Source organism: Mustela nigripes, chromosome 12 (genome assembly GCF_022355385.1).
Source record: "Mustela nigripes isolate SB6536 chromosome 12, MUSNIG.SB6536, whole genome shotgun sequence".
NCBI classification, from domain to species: domain Eukaryota; kingdom Metazoa; phylum Chordata; class Mammalia; order Carnivora; family Mustelidae; genus Mustela; species Mustela nigripes.
This window is the reverse complement of record NC_081568.1, coordinates 85,636,766-85,656,898: the sequence shown is the minus strand read 5'-3', so window position 1 is coordinate 85,656,898 and position 20,133 is coordinate 85,636,766.

Sequence of the window (20,133 nt, the reverse complement as noted above, 5' to 3'; positions counted from 1 at the left end):
CTTCTCTATCTGCCAGTCAAGCTGATCAGTGTCACCAGAAGGCCACCAAGCCTTTGAGGCCTTCTTTACATGGGAACCAGCCCAGCCACTGCCAGTTTCTCATTTCATGGTTTAGCTATAAAAATAACTCGTAATTGTCTTTTAAAAATTAAATATAAGAAACTTTCAGAAATGTGTTAAATAAATGAACAAGAGTTTGCCACAGTGTTAATGTATTGTAAGACAGAAATGTCTACAGAAACTTTGCAAGACTGCCAAATCTGTCCTCACACCGCCTTCAGCTTAATAAAAGGGGTGGGTGGTGGGTGGGACAAAAGCTCTATAGCTTCTAAACATTTTGTAAGAACGGAACTAAACACCCAAGAAGATGAACACCTGAAAGCTGGGCTATTGCTCTGGACCTTCAGGCTTCACTTAGTTGATGTGAGTCCTCTTTCTCTTATGTTTAAATGAAAGAGTTTGGGAACGAGGAGTTTAAAATTAGGAGACTCTTAATTACTAGAAAGAAATATGAGCATCCAAAGCTTCCGTATTTGATATGCTCAGAGACCTTATTGCTTTGTTGTTTAACCTGACCTCCCATTCTGTAGAGATACTGATTACATTTATTAGTCTCTTTAAATGTCAGTTTCCTCATCTATAAAATACTTGTTGTGGGGGTTAAATGAGAAAATGCATGTACACTGGTTAGCCCAGGGCCTAACACCACATAGACTGTAAGTAGCCATACTTATTATTATTTTGGACATATGGCAATTAGTTCAGAGAATTGTGGATAGATGAATTGCTGAACCATGCTAGATTAGAAATCATAAATCTTGAGATGTCTCCTGGTCTCTGCCCTTGGCTTGTTGGGTAACTTCAATCACTTGTGTTAAGTCTAGGGGTGGTGACAGATGGGACCTGGCATGATAGCAGGTCATATGATAAGGACTTGGAGTGGGTGTGGTTGACCACAGCACCACAGGACCTAGGTAGGTAGTTCACCTGAGTGACTCAGTCTCAGGCTGCATATTTGTGGGATCCATAATGAGGGAGGTGCTGGTGGCTGAACTTACCGTTGAACACCAGGCTTTGAGAAAAATAGGAATAAACTAGAGGATGTTATGGGATAATGAATATTCTCTGAGCCATACCTCCTGAGGTCAAGTGAAGGGAATGGAGAGAGAAATTTGGGGAAGTGGGGGAGAGGGTAACTGACCCGAGCTTCTAGTAATTTATTTTATTTTATTATTATTTTTAAATATTTTATTTATTTATTTATTTGACAGAGAGAAATCACAAGTAGATGGAGAGGCAGGCATAGAGAGACAGAGGGAAGCAGGCTCCCTACTGAACAGAGAGCCCGATGCGGGACTCAATCCCAGCACCCTGAGATCATGACCTGAGCTGAAGGCAGCGGCTCAACCCACTGAGCCACCAGGCGTCCCATCAGCTTCTACTAATTTAAACTAGGTTAACAACTAAGTTGTTCCAGGGTAAAAGCTATGATCACTGGGTGGGAGGTCTGGGAAGGCTTTTTCAGTTCTCTTGCCAGTTGGGATGAATATGACAGAACATTTTAAGAAATTAGCTATAGAATGGGCTACCTTGCAATGCACAGTCTCGAGAACTGTTAAAGCTGGGAAGGCTGGTTCCTAGCAAGGCAAAGGAAGGTTTCTGTGCATGAATATATGGGAGAGAATCTTAAGTCAGCCTTGCAGGTAGAAGTGATGGCCAGACAATTTTCCCAAGGAAGAATAGACAGACAACGTTGGAGGCCTGAGTGGGGAAAAGAGGAACAATGAAAGACAGAGTTTGATGACTGCTAAGAACTGCAAGTGGCTTGGTATGGCAGGGTCATAGGTGTGATGGGGAGCGGGTAATGTAGAGAAAAGTGAGAGAAGAAAGAGAGAAAAGAGAAGTTTTAAGGGCCCTTTATGTTATCCTGAGGAAATAGGACTTTATGCTGAGGTTTTTTTGGGGAGCCACAGAAAGGCATTAAGCAAGGGAGCAACACAGCCAGATATTGTTGTAAAATGATTAGTCTCACTCTCAAGAATTGGATAAAGGAAGAAGAGAGCATTTTCTGAGAGCCCACTGTGAAGTGATGCTTTAAGTAGATGAGAGTGTCCCACACTCACAGCCATGTTCTTGATGGATAATTATCTTAATTTCATAACAAGGAAATTGAGAACCAGAGAGGTGCCTAGCCGTGAGCCATTGACCTTTCATGTGACCTGCTGCTGTAAGTCCCTCTTTCTCTTGGCTGCAGATAATAGGACCAATAGGACCAATCTGACCAACTCTTTCCTGGGAATTTGGGATTGGAGTCCTGAGGCAGATAGCCAGTTTATCTTACTATGTAGCTGGACACTTGGTAACTGGGATGCAGCCATGTACCCCTGTGTGGATGGAGAAGCAGAGAAAAGGCATTAGAGAGAGAGCACATACAGCACATAGATAAGCAGAGAGGGGAGATACAGATACAGCCCTGCCCAGGGCTTTCCAGTTCTTACTTCCCTGAGACTCCCTATATCCTTAACATAGCTCTTTTGGTTAAGTTAGCTAGAATTAATTTGTATAAAAAATGGGAAGAAATGGATTCATTAGTGTTCCTAAGGGGGACTGAGGAAGGCAGGCAGTGAGATAATGTGTAACTCCACTCCCCCCCCCCCAGGCTGAAAATTGTGGGGAGCAGATACTGGGAGATAACTACCCAAAGAGTTATCTCTCTGGGGACCTCTATCAAGCTTCAGAACGGGTGTTCAGGCTGAGTGTAACAAATCCAAGAGAGTAGAAAGGCTTAAGCAGACAGATATCTGACTTATAATTGAAATCAGAGGCTTAATTAATACAATATTGCAACATTCTGTTTATTTTATTTTATTTTATTTTTGTAGAAGCAATGCATGATGATATTATTGTAAAATTCCAAGTTATAAATATATGTGGAGTGAAAAATGAGAATCACCACATTATCCCCAAATGTTTACCAGTGAAATTGCAGGTGGATCCTGGCCAAACCCTAAAGAGTCCAGTTAAGAGTGAAAATTGTCCTGAGCTATAGAAAGCAGTGACAGATGAGAGCACAACACTGTCTTTCCTCCCAGTGGATGTGGTAACAATGCCTGGGGCAGGACTTGCTTTTACTTAGCATCTAACAAGCATACATTGAACGGTATCTGTTTTCTTTCTCTCTCTCTCTCTCTCTCTTTTTTTTTTTAGAGAGGAAGGTACAGAGATTATTTCCTATATACCTTTTGTGCCCCTACCTGTACAGCCACCCCTGTTATCAACATCCCCCACAAGAGTGGTACCTTTTACAATCCACAAACCTACATATGTAATTCATAATCACATGTAGTTTACATTAAGTAAACTAAGTTCACTCTTGATGTTGATTCTGAGGGTTTGTGCAAATGCAAATGTATAGTGACATGTAGCACCATTCTAGTGTCATACAGAATAGATTCACTGCCCTAAAAGTTCTTAGTGGGTTTTTTTTTTTTTAATTTACAGAAATTCTTTGTGTTTTACCTATTTATCCCCTCTATCCCAGCTCCTAGCAACCACTGATCTTTTTTACTCTACAGAATGTCATATGGTTGGAATATTATTTCTTGGGGAAGGATTCTAAGCCTCCTTGACTCTTCCTGACAGGATGTACAATAGAGAGCGGGCCACTTGGTGTCAGAGTGGTAGGTGCCCTTGGTACTCTCCACCTCCCTGCTGATCTGTTCCCAGTTCTACCCTGGCCAGCCCCCACCACAAGGGCGCAGGATGAAGCTAATGGCTGCTTACTCCAAAACCCCACTTGATTGGCTGTAACCTAGCCTCTCTCAACTGTTTCAACCAGTCACTGGGAAAGAGACCATCAAGAAATTAATGTTTTGGTCTTTTGTCAACTGTTCTGATACAGAGTATTTCTGTCAAAGGTTTTGCTCAATTGGGACTGGTTCAGTGAATCCTATGTTTGTCTTGGGGAATTTGTGGGCACCAGAAAGGAGTTAGCAGCCAGCAGGTATAGCTGGAAGGGTTTTCTTGTTTTGTTTTTAATTGATTTGAAAATATATGTTTTTTTAGAAAAAATACACTTGGTAAAAAATTAAGATAAATGGAAAAGTTTTGGGGAAAAAATAAAAGCCTCTCCTCTTACCTCAAATCCTAGCGTTGTGGTCTGAATATTTGTGTCACCCCAAAATTCATATGTTTAGGTCATAACCTCCAAAGATTTATAGTATTAGAAGGGACTTTTTGGAACTGATTAGCTCATAAGGGCAGAGGCCTTACAAATGGGATTAGTGCCTTGTAAAAGAGACTGCAGAGAGACCCCCGCCCCTTTCTCCATGTGAGGACGTGACAAGAAGTTGCTGTCCTGTGAACCAGGAAATGGGCTCTCACTAGAACGTGACCATGCTGTTGCCTTCCTCTTAGATTTTCCAGAGTCCAGAACTGTGAGCAATAAATTTCTTTGTTTATAAGCACCTAGTCTGCTGTATTTTAGGATAGCAGTTTGAATGGACTAAGACAACTGCCTTTTACATTTTCTTCCCTAGAATTAAAAAAAAAATCAATATAATAATGACTTATATGTGGATAATTTCTTAAAATTGCAAGTGAGGTTTCATTGATCTTTGTACATGTTTTTGGGTGCTTTTTTTCTATAGAATATATTTATCATAGTAGGATTTCTGGGTCAAAGTATATTTACTTTTTTTTAACTTTGCTAGATGCTGCCTAATTTACTTTTGCAAAGGTGTAATTATGGAGACTCCCACCAATAGTATGTGACTCTCTGTTTTTCCCTATCCTCATCAACACTTGAGATTACCAAACCTTCCCAATTTGATAGGGAAAACAGTGACTTGTTTATTTTTATCTTTTTATTTTTTTATTTTTTAAAAAGATTTTATTTATTTATTTGACAGAGAGAGATCACAAGCAGGCATAGAGGCAGGCAGAGAGAGAGGAGGAAGCAGGCTCCCTGCCAAGCAGAGAGCCCGATGTAGGGCTCGATCCCAGGACCCTATGATCACGACCTGAGCCGAAGGCAGAGGCTCAACCCACTGAGCCACCCAGGCGCCCCTGATTTTTATCTTTTCAATGTTGACTGATGTTGTATACTTATTGTATATCTCTTTATTTTTTTCTTAATGAGCAGATAGTTAATTTCCTTTGCTCTTTTGTCTCATTAGTTTAAAAGGATTGTTTTGTTTATTAAGAAACTAGACCTTGGGGTGCCTGGGTGGCTCAGTGAGTTGGGGCCTCTGTCTTCAGCTCAGGTCATGATCTCTGGTTCCTGGGATGGAGCCCTACATCCGTCTTTCTGCTCAGCAGGGAGCCTGCTTCCCCCCTGCCCCCCACCTGCCTTTTTGCCTACTTGTGATCTCTCTCTCTCTGTCAAATAAATAAACAAAATCTTAAAAACCAAACCAAACCAAACCAAACCAAACCAAAACAAAACAGAAAACAAAAGGAAAAAGAAAAAGAAACCAGACCTTAGTTAGATATATTTCAAGAAATTTTCTTCAGTTTTTGTGGTTGGACTTTGTTTATGATTTGCCTCATATTTGCCATATTTTAAAATCTAATTTTTATTTTTTGTAGGCATATTCATTAGTCTTTTCCTTTATGATGGCCTGAGTATAATGCCCAATGCTGGCAGTAAGAACACAAAGATGGCCTTCAGAAAGAGGGAGAGGTACAGCTTAGTTACCATTCATTATGTTGGAGACAGTGGGTCACCTGAGATTTCTCTATAATCATAAGGAAAAGTAGTACAAAGTGACTTATTTTTTCTGCATTGGGGTGGGGGTGAGGAGGTATTAGAGTAAAGGATGGAGAAGAGTTGAGAGGAAGAACTTCTCCAAATACATCCTGGTAAGGGAGTAGGAAAATAGAAGCTAAGTTAGAAGTGAAAGGAGTAGCTTGTTCTTACATCCCAAGCTCAAATTTGGGGTGTGAAGATGGCTATGGGTGGGTGCAAAGGAAGGTAACTGCAGGTCTGGCTTAACTACCACTTCTGGTTCCACGATCTCTGATAAGTTGATCTTTCCTCTCTTCTCCATCTCTGTCCTCTTTTCTCTGCACCTTAACTCTAGTCTGGACAATAAAAATAATCGCATTCCAAAGAAGACACTTTGCCCTTGCCCTGGTATGAGTCTTGCTCTGAGGACCAGTGACTTTGGGGTTCTTGGGGAGGGAGGTTAATGATCCTTGGGGATGGAGGTTGATATTGTTATGCCTCTTCCATTCTGGTCTTACCAAATGACACTTCTCACTGAAATGCCCAGAGAGAGAAGGAGAAACTTTCAAGATATAGAGACTATGAGAAGGGGTCATTTGGAGCCCTGGCAAAATCCTGCATTTGACCCTGTCCTTTCCTTTTTAGAAGATGACTTCTTAATTTGGACACCACCCTTTGCTTCTTGTTTTTTCCTAGATTTCTGATCCTTGGGCATTTTGTAGCTTAGGCTCACTCTACTAGAGGAAAAAAGAGAAGGTACATTTCACACCAAGCACACTTGCCACTTTACTAATCACTCAAGAAGTCAATGTGTGGCAATAAGCCAATGCTAATGCCTTAGTAAAGGTTTGGGATTACGTGTGAATTTGGGATCAAGCTAACATCTGGGGATAGAGTGGAAACAAAGGCAAGAAGGGAGGAGATGAGTATGGCAAAGAAGTAGTGGATGGAAATGAACAGAGGAGCTTGGGAGGTGGCAGCCTCTCTGCTTCAATCATTAGAATCACACTGGCCATAGCAGTAGTGAGGTTCCTTGAGAGAAGAGAGGCGTCACTTCCTAACAGTTGACTTACAAAACTTGTGGGGCAGTTCATTATCCATTTTGGACGTAGGGGTTAAAAAGTAAGGGCTCAGTGAGTGAGAGAAAATCCCTGCTGAAGAGGGCAGGAGGGCTCAGCGTGTCCTGGGGATTGTTGTGAATGCAGACTTTTTCCAGGCTGATTAAATGGAATTAACTCCATGGTCTGGGATCTTACAACCTCCTGTTGCTCTCATCTCTCCAGACCCTTGTTTTACCTCTTCAGAGGCCCTGGAATCCTGAGGAATTTATTAATGAGGTCCAATTACAGGAAATTTCAGGTTTTTAATCAACTCTGGATGCATGGCTGAAGGGTTCAGCTCAACCCCTTTGAGAAAATGTACATTAAACAAGATTTCAGATGAACCACACATTTGATTTCCCTGCTGTTTTTCCTTGTCTAGCCCACTTCCCCTTTCCAATCATCTGTAGCCTCTCTACCCTGCTCCCCCATTTCTCTTCTGCCCTCATCTTCCCACCCCCAGCTTTCACACAGACAAGTGGAGTTCAACTGCCCCTCTTATTAAAAATGCAGGACAAATAGAGCAAAGGGCTTCTGTCTAAGCCCTCCCCAACCCTAATTTGTGGCTTTCATCTAGGTATGCTGGAAAAACTTTTCATAGCCATTTCCACCCCATCCAATGCTAGCAAACAACCTTTGTTTCCTCTTCAAGGATATTTTTGAAGACAGACTAGAGACTTGAAAACACTTGGGATAACTCTTTAAACAGGTTTTTCAAACACTGGTGGACCAAAACAAAGGAGGTGGGTGGGAGCATCAGCCCTGAATAATGTTCTATTTATCATCCTGTGTTGCCTCAGGCCCTGTGCAGCTTGGATTCTCCTGGCAAGTCTGTGAAAATTTTGTAGACTTCCGGGGCTTGGTCTCTGCAGAGGCTGCTCCTCACCCTGGGAGAGATGGGCCTTCCACCAGCTGCTGTGGGAATGGCATATCTGGCATTTCAGCAGCCACTTCCTCCCCAGGGAAAAGCCAGGACTCCACCCTGTGCAGTTTCACAAAGTGATGCTGTGGCCCCTGGGAATGCAGGAGCGGTTGTGAGCTGTTAACATCCTCCCAACTCCTGTGGGGCCTGCAGGCTCTGCTCAGCTGATTAAACATTCTTCATCTGGGGAAGACATTTAAAGGGACCATTGCGTGGCGTGGCCAGGTTTTTCATAGTTGGAAATTCCCTTTAACAAGGTGGAAAGCCCAGTTTAAAAAAAAAAGAAGAAGAAGAAGAAAGAAAAGAAAAGAAAAGAAAAGAAAAAAGCCAAAGCAACCTGGAAGTTTGGCCTTCAGAGGTGTCAGCTTCAATCCTGCCTCTTAGATGAAGTCATCCTCATCTGCTTAGCTGTCAGGGATCTCTTTAATAAGCCAAAATTCTTTTGGTTGCAGGTGACTGGAAAACAACTTGATCTATATAGATTGGACAAACAAGGGCATTTGTCAGCTCCTGAAATCAGGATGGGACTGTAGGTGGGTCTCAGGATAGAATGGAACCCATGTTGTGTTGAATCTAGCTCATACTGTTCTTGAGAGCTGGTTGTTCAATTTGTAGGAATTTTGTGAGCCTGTTAATTACAGCCATTATTGAAAGTTAAATTATATAAACTCATTATTAAAAATTTTACTAAACATAAAGATAATATATTCTAAAAACTCATCACTTCCAAATTATTTTACTGCATTTTGAGATTTCTGTTCTTTTGAGATTGCTTAAATCTTTTGTATCTGTGTGATAGAAACACTGTATAGTGGTAGGGTGTTTCTCATCCCTTCCCAACTCGGTTTTCTTTCTCTCTCTCTCTATTAAATGTTTTATCTATTTGTCAGAGAGAAAGAGGGCATGCACACAAGCAGGGGGAGCGGCAGGCAGAGATAAGCAGGCTCCGTACTGAGCAAAGAGCCTGATGTGGGGCTGAAGCCTAGAACCCTGGGATCATGACCTGAGACAAAGGCAGATGTTTAACCAACTAAACCACCCAGGGGGCCCCATCCAACTCTTTTTTCAATGATGTTGTATTGAAAGCTTGAAATTGGCTATGGTTTAAGCCACAGATATTCACAAATGTTGCAGATTGGGGCTTGATCTAATGCTTTGCTGATTGTCCAGAGTCTAGACTTTAAAAAGTGATGGGAAAATGTTGATCATGCAAATCCAATGGAAAAGTATGTCATGTCTGTTTTATTACAGTGTGGATGTCAACAAAGAATATGAGAAAATATTCTTTCATTTTTTTGAAGACTATTCTCTGCTATCTTTGATCTAGGACAGATTTGCAAATGGCCACTTACCTGGAATTTCTATGTCACTAGTTGTCTCTGGCTGGTAGGAACTTTATTGCTTTTATTGCCTGTATTTTACTTGGGGAAGAAATAACTGTAATCTGCTCTTCACCATACTGCATTGCTTTTCTTGTGGGTGGGAAAGAGATTTAATTGGGGATTATCTTGGTGCCCTTCAAATCCAAGCCAGCATCTATTTCCAAAGAGTCAGGCAGCAAGTTTGGTGTGTGCACATTTGTCCTTTTTCGGGTTCTTTGGCCCATGGCCTTTATCATCATTGTTGTCCACTGATGCTGGCAGACAGACTTGGCCCTCTTTTCCAACCTGGGTCATGAATAGAGCAGTTCATGAAGTTCTTGTTCAGAATCCTGATTACAGATTATGATCTCTGTGAAACTCCTTGAAGGAGAGCCATTGCTGCTGGGAAGGTGTTAGTGAGACTGTAGTTTGGCAAAGCTGGTAGAGTGGGGCAGAGGAATGGCATTACACAGGTCATGCAACCCAGCACTACTGAATGGGTCATTGCACCCATTACTCTGCCTCCCTGCTATTTCACTGAAACCATTTAAAGAGCAGTATATAACAGGAAGACTTAAAAAAACACAATTGTTTTTAAAAATACACATCAATGCCTTATTGAAGTCTTTGCTTCTGTACTAGAAGTTGATTTCTTCTTATTTGTTTTTCTAGATATACACACTGTGTATCAAAATCACTGTGTTTGAGACTTGAAACTTCCTAATTCTCCCTGTTTATCTTTTCTGAGCAAGATGAATAAGATTTTTTTTTTTTTTTAATTTTTAAGTGTCTCCCATAGTGATTACAAGGCATCCCCTTTCAGACATTTGTTTTTTGTCTTTCAGATACAGGGTTTGTTCTAATTTTTCTAATATGTTTTGTGTGTCCTTTTTTGAAAAGTTAAAAAAAAAAAGATTTGGATTCAGTGAAATCTTTCGTATTCTCTCCCATGCTGATTTCTCTCTTCTCTGAAGTTTTTAAAACTATTGTCAGTGCTATATAATTTATTTGTTTCTATTTGTTTCCTGTGTGGATCTCTTTTCCACCCTTAACCGAAGTGTAAGCTATGGAGGGCAAGGATAATAACTTCTACTTTTCTGTCCCTTAGAAACTACTGAAGTGCCAGAAAATAGTTACCATTCAAAAAGAACTTCTTGGTTTGTTGGATTATTGGCTGATAGCTATAAGAAGTCTTCTTCCTTTTAATATCTACACACTTCTGATTTGCTTTTTATCTGACAATAGGAGAAATCAAATGAAAACTTGATAGAATTGTGGACAAAGTAAGGGTAACTTAGCCCTGAGTGATATTCTGAAATATGTCTTGAATGAAATTCATGACTATTAGACATAAATGTTCCTAATATCTACTTTGCCTACTCAGAAGCTCCTCCCAACTTTTGTCCTTACTCTTTGGTCAGTACCATGTTTTGAATTGATTGAGGTTTCTAGACAAGTTCTGAGTAAGTGGTGTCACTGTCATGGCCAAAGAAGTAAATTAATAACTTAAATTTTTAAAATTAATTTTTAAAATTCAAGTATAATTAATATACAGTGTTATATTAGTTTCAGGTGTACAATATAATGATTCAGCAATTCTGTACATCACTCAGCGCTCGTAAGTGTACTCTTAATTCCCTTCACCTATTTCACCCATCTCCCTTCTGGCCACTAGTTTGTTCTCTATATTTAAGAGTCTGCTTTTTCATTTATCTCTTTTTTCCCTTGTTTGTTTTGTTTCTTAAATTCCACAAACGAGTGAAACCATCTGTTATTTGTCTTTTTCTAACTGACTTATTTCACTTAGCACTATACCTTCTAGAATTTTTTTTAACACTTTGAAATCCAGGGAATAGGGATTCCTTTTTTTTTTTTTAAGATTTTATTTAATTATTTGACAGACAAAGATCACAAATAGGCAGAGAGGCAGGCAGAGAGAGAGAGGAATGGGTCTCTTCGCCTAACAGAGAGCCTGATGCAGGGCTCGATCCCAGGACCCTGGGATCGTGACCTGAGCTGAAGGCAGAGGCTTTAACCCACTGAACCACCCAGGCACCCAGGGATTCCTTTTGATTTTAGGGATTCTTGATTGATAAATGGTTTGCCTGCGTTTTTGATCAGCTATGAAAAATCTAACAAAAATTTGATATTTATAATGGAAGATATACAATTTTGTCTTCAGATAGCTGAAAAGACTAAGTATGTTCCTCCTAAAAATAATCCAAACAAATTCAAAAGGATAATAATATATTAAAGTCTATACAACATTATATTTTTTTAAAACAAATCTCTGTAACTAATAACTTATCATTTGGTATTTTTAAAAGTGTTAAAATCCGTAACAGCATGTCTTTATACACAGATAGAGGATGTAAGGGACTTAGATAATCAACCTAGGTTTTCTAAAGAGGGTTACAGTTGTGCTAGTATAAATCTTGCATACCAAAGGATTAGCATTTATATGAGATTATACTGGACTTGTTTTTATAGGCAAGCTAAGGTGGTTTGGTTAGCGTGGGCATTGGATATATACTTCTTCCATAACAAGACAACTCCACTAACATTTATTTGGTGTCTGCAATATTCTCATGCAGACTTTCAACCAAGTATTAACCAGATAAAACATTGCTTAGTTTTAAAGAGCCAATGGAAAAAAAAAAAAAAAGATCCAATGAAATTAGGAGTATGAAGAATGACATGGTCTTATACTCTGAAGCAGGCATTTACTGAATGGCTACTGTGTAACAGGACCTATAATATTATCTTATATTCTTGATTATAGATGAACAAATTGAAGCTCAGAGAGTTTAAAATGATTTGTATATTTTATTTATTTATTTTAAAAGGTTTTATTTATTTACTTGACAGACAAAGATCACAAGTAGGCAGAGAGGTAGTCAGAGGGAGAGGAGGAAGCAGTCTCCCCGCTGAGCAGAGAGCCTGACACAGGGCTTGACCCTGGGATCATGGCCTGAGCCCAAGGCAGAGGATTTAACCCACTGAGCCACCCAGGTGCCCCTAAAATGGTTTGTTTAAAGCTTTGGTGTGTAGTCATGTCTAACTCCAAAGGCTGAGCTTTTCTTTTCCTTCCACTGCCTCTAATGTGACTGAAACTAGTATTTCCTGCCCTGATAGGATCCTTCTTCTGTTAATTGGGTTGGGAGTGGAGCTGTGCTCTAGGCAAATAATGTCACCCACAACTATATGGGATAGAGACTGAGGCCTCAGATCTCAGGAATGGCCAAAATGCCTTGTAGATGGGAACTCTAGATCTCTAACTTAAAATCATTTTGAGAGAATTGGCACTGGTATTAGCAAGAAGTGCTTTGAGCTTTTCAGATGAAAGACTCTAGGTGAGTATAAAGTGTGGCTATTAAAGACTGTCATGGAATTTTATATGAAGGAGAGTGCTTACTAATTATAAGATAGCTACTCATTTGTAGACTTGCTTTTTAGTTTAATCTCTCATTGATGCTATTACAGGGGCTAGAAAAGTGCCTAAAGGTTTATGATCAAGACTCAAAAGCTAAGTTTGCATGTCTTGGTTAGACCTATCTGCTTAAAATAATAAAAATAATAATGGTCATTATAATAAATCCTGTTTACACCTTGTCTTTGCTAGATGGCTTCAGAGTCTCTGCAAACTTTAGCTTTTAGTAACTATATTAGTTCACTGGGCTATGACTTATCTGAGCATCTGAGAACATTTTAACAATAATAGGAACTGACAGGACCACAGAATTAGTTAGGCTTCATCTCTATTTGGATCATACCTGTTAGGGAGTAGGAGAGGGGAAAGCTGAGTATTATTTTTATGTAGCCTAGATGGCCACAAATTTTCCAGCTCCTTTTATCTTCCTAGCCAGTGCTGGATCAGTCCTGGAGGTTGTTATTATAAAGTACCCCCAAGTTAATGTTTCCCTTTGTCTATTGTTTATTTTTAAATGACCCAGGCAGTGGCTCAGAAAGGAATGCAATTCCCATAAAACATTTTCCCACATTAAACAATTAAAAATTGGGGGAGGGGGATAAAGAGAGAGAGAGAAAGCAAGAAAAAGAACTTGGAGTTTTTCCTTTATGGAAATTTGGTTGGTATTTTTCTTTTGTGGCTATAAATAGAAAGCCAGTGACAGGTTAAATGCCATGGTCAACGTCATAGAGTAGAGGAGAGACAATAAACAGGGGGGATTGATATGGACTGACTGGGTCATGATGTGCAGATAGCACATGCTTTATTAAAATCATTCATTAAAAGCCACAGTTTGATTTTTTTTCCTGGACTCTGGCTTCAAAGACCATCCATATATGATCTGCCATTATTTTTTTTATTCCCAGCTGTTTCCACTTCCTTTTCTTATAACTCTCACTTGAATATTAAAAGATGCAGCCAGTGTGCTCCTCAGTCACTTCCCAGCCTTGCCCATGCTGTGTTAATTAAGATAATGATAGCTCTTGCAATAAATTTACCTCCAATTGTATATTGGCTTGAATACAGTACACTTGTTTTTTTCTTGTTAATGTTGAGTCTAAAATAGATGTCTTAATAGTTAAAGTAGATATCCTAATTGATAAAGGTCTATCCTCCAGGCAGTGTTGTAGGAGACTGAGCTCCTTTTATCTTGTGGCTTCATTATCTTCCATAAGTGGCTTCCTAAGTCATCCTGGGCATGAGCAACCAACCTTCAGATGGGAAAATAACATGGAGGAACACAAGTGGAAGATTTTTATGTAACTGCCTGTGGAAGTGACCTATAACATTCTGTTCACGTTAGTTTGGCGAAAATCTGGTTACCTGACCATACCCAACTACAAAGGAATCTGGAAAATGTAGTGGGTTGCATGTCTAGGAAGAAGATAGCCTGGCTTGGACGTTTTCTTCAACTTTTGGTTTCCTTTTCCTTTTGTCAGTTCTTCAGGGACCCCTTTACTGCTCCTGTTCTTATATTCTCTCTGTGGAAAGTACAGTTGGCTCTCCTTAAGTTTCATTTTCTTTTTGTTTATTTATTTACTTATTTAAAAAACTGTGGTAAAGTATATATAACATTAAACTTCCCATTTTAACCATTTTTAAGTATATAGTCCAATGGTGTTAAGCTCATTTACATTGTTTTTCTGCTGTCACCACCATCAGTTTCCAGAATCTTTTTCATCTTGTAAAAGTGCAAAACTCTGTATCCATTAAATATTAACTCCTGTTTTCCCCCTTCTCCAACCCCCACCATTTTCCTTTCCATCTCTATGACCTGATCTTTTTTATCTTATTCCATAAAACATCACATTGGCTTACTATATTAATGATGTTATACTGATTGCATCTGTAAACAGGAAGTATTGGTACTTAATTTTTTCCCCAAGCTTTATTGAGATAAATTGACATATCACATTGTGTAAGTTTAAGATGTACAGGTCCACTTTCTGTGGGAGGCATTTGGTACTCAGCCTTTTCCCATCCCCTAAATGCTGCATCTGTGTTATCCTGGATTCCCTCTCTTCAGTCTCTTCTCGTATGTATGAGAAAAACTAAGCACCTGTCCTCTTACATCAGCCTCCCCAGTGCCCAGCTGTCCCCTTTCCTTGGGTATTCCTCTCACCTTCCCCTGAGAACTTTCTGGTGTACTTTATGCCTCATTCATACTCTATTTAGTTACTCCTTCTGCCTCATTCCCCCACATCCTTCCTCATATTCTGCCTACCTTCTCCCCATTTAACTTTTTAATCCCCAGTTACTTTAGGGCTGGGGATTTAGGGGCTTTAGGCTGTTGGTCCTTTTACTATCCCGATGAATCATAAGCTTCTGCCTGTGATCTCCCAGACCCTCTGAGCTGTCTCACTGCTGTTCTTGGTCCTAACCACCATTTAGGTGATACCATTTACATAACACTATTGAGCTGATAGACCAGTTTTTCACTTAATATTGTATGAATCCTGTAAAGAATCTGAAAGATAAATATCATTTGTGTCATTTCACTCAAGTGGAAACAGATCTAGGGAGAAAAGTGATTCTCCTAAGTGGCATAGTATATACAGGATAAAGACTTTAGCTCAAAGCCCATCACTCCCTTGAGTTTCTTGGAGCTTAATAGTTTTTTTCCACCTAAAACATTTGTCCTGGTACTTATTCCTGCTGTCTCCATTTTTGCACTGATCAGCCTCTTAACCTCTTCTGTTGTCTCTGGCCAAAAACTTGTAAGTCCTTCATGCCCTGCCTTCGCATCTTTAAACTCAAGACTTCTCAGAACACAATGGAATGGCCCTGGAAGGAGCATATGCTACATGGCTGAAACTCTGAAATGCTGAAAAGATTGGTTGACTGGTTAATTTCTTTTTCTTTTCTTTTCTTTTCTTTTCTTTTCTTTTCTTTTCTTTTCTTTTCTTTTCTTTCTTTTTCCCCCTTTTGCTGGAAGAATGTGAAATTACAGATATTTAACAAACAAACAGATGAGTACATAAAAGATCTATCCATCATTCAAACAATAGGTTTTGAGTCCCATCTAGTAACTTTTATGATTGAAGTTGTAAATGATGTAAAGAATGAATGAGAGTCCCTGCTGTCAAGGAGGCTTAGAATAACAGACAAGATAAGACTAAGATCCAGATAGTGCTGACGAAACATGGAAAATGATAGTGCCAACAGGAAGTACAACATTTACCTGTTACTTCAGATGATGACTAACAAAAATATAATCAGGTAGAGAGGTTAAAGGTCCTGTTTATGAAGGAAGTAGAAATTTTAACTGGTGTTTACCTTCATTAATATAGTTATTAACTTGACAATTAATATAAATACCTACTACTGGTTTGCTGCTACATATATGTCAAAGAACATAATACATGCTGTTCCTGTCTTCAGGGAACTAATTGTCTAGTGAGGAAGAAAGTCACCCTACTGATGATTACACATATAAGTATTTTATAGCCTTAAGTGTTATGAAGGAAAATGACAAGGTATATGAGAGTTTATTATAGGGAGATGCAAAAGGGTTTGCCACAGAGGGACAGGATTTAAAGGGAGAGGGAGTGAGTAGAAGGAGATGTCTAGGTGGGCAAAAGAAAGGAAGGACTGACCCAATAAAGCACTGTAAGTTGGAGTGAAAGGGGAGGTAAGCAAAGTGTTACGACCAGCCCCCAGAAGAGCCTCCTCAAGTGTCAGGAATCTGAACTCGATTTATTGGAAATTGAGGAAACCCATGAAAGTTAAGGTAATCAAAGAGAACACTAAGAGATTACTAAGGTAATCAAAGAGAATAAAGGCACGTGAGAATAAATTACACAACCCTTATTTTTGAATGTCCAGCCATCCTGGTCCTTGTAAGAGGCAAGATGAGCTGAGATTAGCACCATAGCACCATAGCAGTTAGGTTCATGGTACCTTTCCATGGAAAGCCTTTCTGTAGTTTATGACTAAAAGTCTTAGTCTCTTTGCTTGTCTCACATTGTGAAGGGCAAGAGGCAGGAGCTTAGAAAATGGAGCAGGAAAGAGTGAGGAGGGATGATTTTTTCACATCCCTGCAACTCTGCAACATGAAACAAACATAAAAGGTGAGTACTTCCCAGCAGATCCAAAGTCAGTGCAAGGACAGTCAAGGGAATGCTCTTCTTCTTTTTTTTTTTTAAACACTTTGGAGATGACAGAAATGAGAGCTTTCTCTGGATCCTGAGAGTTTTCCTTTTGTTTTCCTCAAATGGGAGGATTTGGCTGGGCCCAACCTATCTCTGTTCTGGCACAACTCAGCATAGCAGTTTTAAAGTGAGGCTCTTTACTAAGCGCAGAGAGATACACACACCACCGTTGGGCACATCACCAGGTCTCCATGTGTACTTCCTCCTGAATGTCTTCTCTAGTAAGGTTACACGGTGGCCTATCAGTCGCTTACTGCATTCGGTACAAAGCTATCCCCATTGGTGGAGAGAGTGGTAAGATGGTTGGCCACCATCTAGATAGTAAACAATAGAGGCAATTATTATGCTGTCCTTAGCTTATCAATTACATATTAATCCAGATAGTGTATAAATGGGAGAACTATCCACTATTTTTCTTCCCCCTCTTTCTCTGCTTTTTCCCTCCTAGAAAATAAAAAGAGACTGCATTCTACCACTTTCTCAACATCATCACTGCTTCTAGTGTTCCACTTATGGAAGCAATCACACCATTATGGAAAATATTTTAACATGAGTATTTATTTTTCTTTTTTTTTGTGACTCCTAATACAGACAACACTCTAGTGGGTGCCTGGGGAGTGGAATTTTCTGTTTTCTATAAATCTGTGATTCCTTTTCAACTTTTAGCTTCTCAGTTGAAAGAACCATGCTAATATAAAATATCATCCTGATTAGGTAATACAATTAGATATACAAAGTATATTACATGTTTTAAAATCTCTTTGTAGCATGGCTATTTATAAGAACCTATTGCCCATTCATCTTCATCTAGATAGATGCCACCCAATGATATCCTTGTCTATTTGAAAACCAATAATAGTTGCCTTTGTGGTCAAAGTTGATTAAAAAAATAAAAGTGAGGAGCAGATCTGGAAGCAATTAAACATAGCATTATTCAGGGCAGATGGTGAAGTGGGCAGACTTTCTTTTTGAATCCTCTAGCCTTTCTTTTTTCCTGTGTTCGTTCTCCCTTTAGTACCCTTAACCTCTCCTTTTCCTCCTCTTTTTCCAAAATTAGCTCTAGGAATTGACCCATGTAGTCATTTATTCTTTTATGAGCATTAGTGAGTACAGAGAGCACTTAGTTCTGCTGTGTTTACCTTGAATGCCTTATCTTTAATTGTGGAATGAAAGGAATTTCAGGTATCAAATCACAACTCAAAGTTCAAGTTTTCAAGTTCTATTCACATAGAGGTCAGAAAAAAACAATTTCTTACTGGAAGGAGGGCAGTTTTAGCAGGCTCCCTTCCTAGATTCCTACTCATCTCTACTTTCCCATCTTTATGGAGTCTTCCTTAGAGGAGAGGGTATGAGTCTGGAATACACAGGAAAAATAGCACAGAAAGATTTCTAAATATCGCTTGATAAGGTGTTTGAGACCTATTCCAGTGAACCCTACTAAAAGTAGAAATAAGAGGTTATGTAGATCAGGAATGGGAAAAAGATCTGTCAAAATGAGGTATTGACCCTCTCCTTTCTTGGGACATAAGAGGAAATTCCCTAGGAGACATCAATGTTTATAGCAACTCTGCTCCTTCATTTTGGTGGTAAACTAGAATGAGGTCTTGCTTGCTTAAACTATCACATTGTTTCTTGAGAATTGGGAACATTTTCATGCTGCTGGGCATGAACTCATGAGCTCATTTTCTCAGATTTGGTTTATTACAGTAGAGTAACACAGTGTATTCATTAGAACGATTACAGAATTGATGTTTCCTCTTGAATCTGTCTATAGATATAGGCTACAGCATTTATTCTGGACCTCAGTTTCAATACAGTGGAGTTGACTAGCCAATCATTCAGGTTCCTTCTAGCTCCAAAATTCTGATTAGTTGGTGCAACTTGATGTAATGCCATTTAAGCCAAAATACTTGGGGTCAGAGTGCTGGTAAAAAATAAAAACCAAGAATGTAAGGAATAGTGCAAATTTTCCAAGGATCCTTGCCTCCCAAACTGGAACAGTTTTAAGGTCATGGAACAATCTTAAAGTCAATGCTAACTGCATCACCAGTAAGATTATTCAGGACAATATGCTTGCAAAGGGTAGGGAGGAATAGACTGGGTCAGGGAGAATAAAGGAGAGGCCAGTTTTTCTTAATGAAAGTGTTTTGAGCTGACAAATGGCACAGCCTCTTCTATGGTGAAATAGTTAAACTGAGCCATAGGAGAGTTCCCTGAAAAACCCAAGTCACAAGTCAGCAACTATCGGATGATCAGGAGTGTTTATTTCACAACTGACTGACTGTTTCAAAAGGCTTCAAAAGGTTTTCAAAAGGTTTCAAAAGATCTGGGCTGCTGAGCAGTCCAGATCTTTAGGTTAAAGGTGTCCAGTAAGCCCTTGACTTTATAAATAATAGAAAATTTTAAAGAAAGGTCATGATTTCAGAGGGTGGTGGGTTTTTTTTATTGTTGTTTGTTTGTTTTCTTGTGTGTTGGTTTTTAAAAGATTTCTATTTTGGCAGAGTGTTTCTGTCTTCACTTCACATACTTTCTTCAGTAACACACCTGATTAAAGACTAGTGTTAGTGAAGTCCTGGTCCAGTGTTGAAATACATGGGCCAGTCATATCTAATTCAATAATAATTGACCAGATATGTTATGTCCTTAGTACTTTGCCAGTAAAGACAGAAAAAAAGACAAATCACATTCACAGCCTTGGAGGAATGTAGAGTTTAGCAGAGAAAGGAAAAAACATTTTACAGTGGTTAACAAAGTTGGAAATCTTTTAACCTTGTAGCTAATGAATATGTGACCAGTCCTTCAAGCTCTCTCAGGAATAAGGGTCATGAGAGGGGCTGAATGAGTTATTTGGACCAGGGTAACCTCATCATTCCAGAACTTGTATATTTGGTGTCTTCATTCCATACATGAAGACTTATGTATTTTCTAGTTAGAATGTTGATGGCTATTTATTTTCTCATTAATAAATATATGTATTTAGTGATGAAATGACTGGCAATTGAGTTCAAGTTCCTCCAACTTTTTTTTTTTTAAAGATTTTATTTATTTATTTATTTGACAGACAGAGATCACAAGTAGGCAGAGAGGCAGGCAGAGAGAGAGAGGGAGAAGCAGGCTCTCTGCTCTGCAGGGAGCAATCCCAGGACCCTGAGATCATGACCTGAGCCGAAGGCAGAGGCTTAACCCACTGAGCCACCCAGGTGCCCCAAATTCCTCCAATTTTTAACGGAACAAAGTAAAGATCAAGAAGGTAGTCTATGACACATAGGTAATAAAAATCTGTGAATCCGCCAATGTTTATTGAAAATCTATTCTGTGAAAAGCTCTATGCCAGTTTGTGGATTCCTTTGTCTATTCCCTACTCTCATAATCCTATGCAATTGATGAGCCATGTGTCTTGAT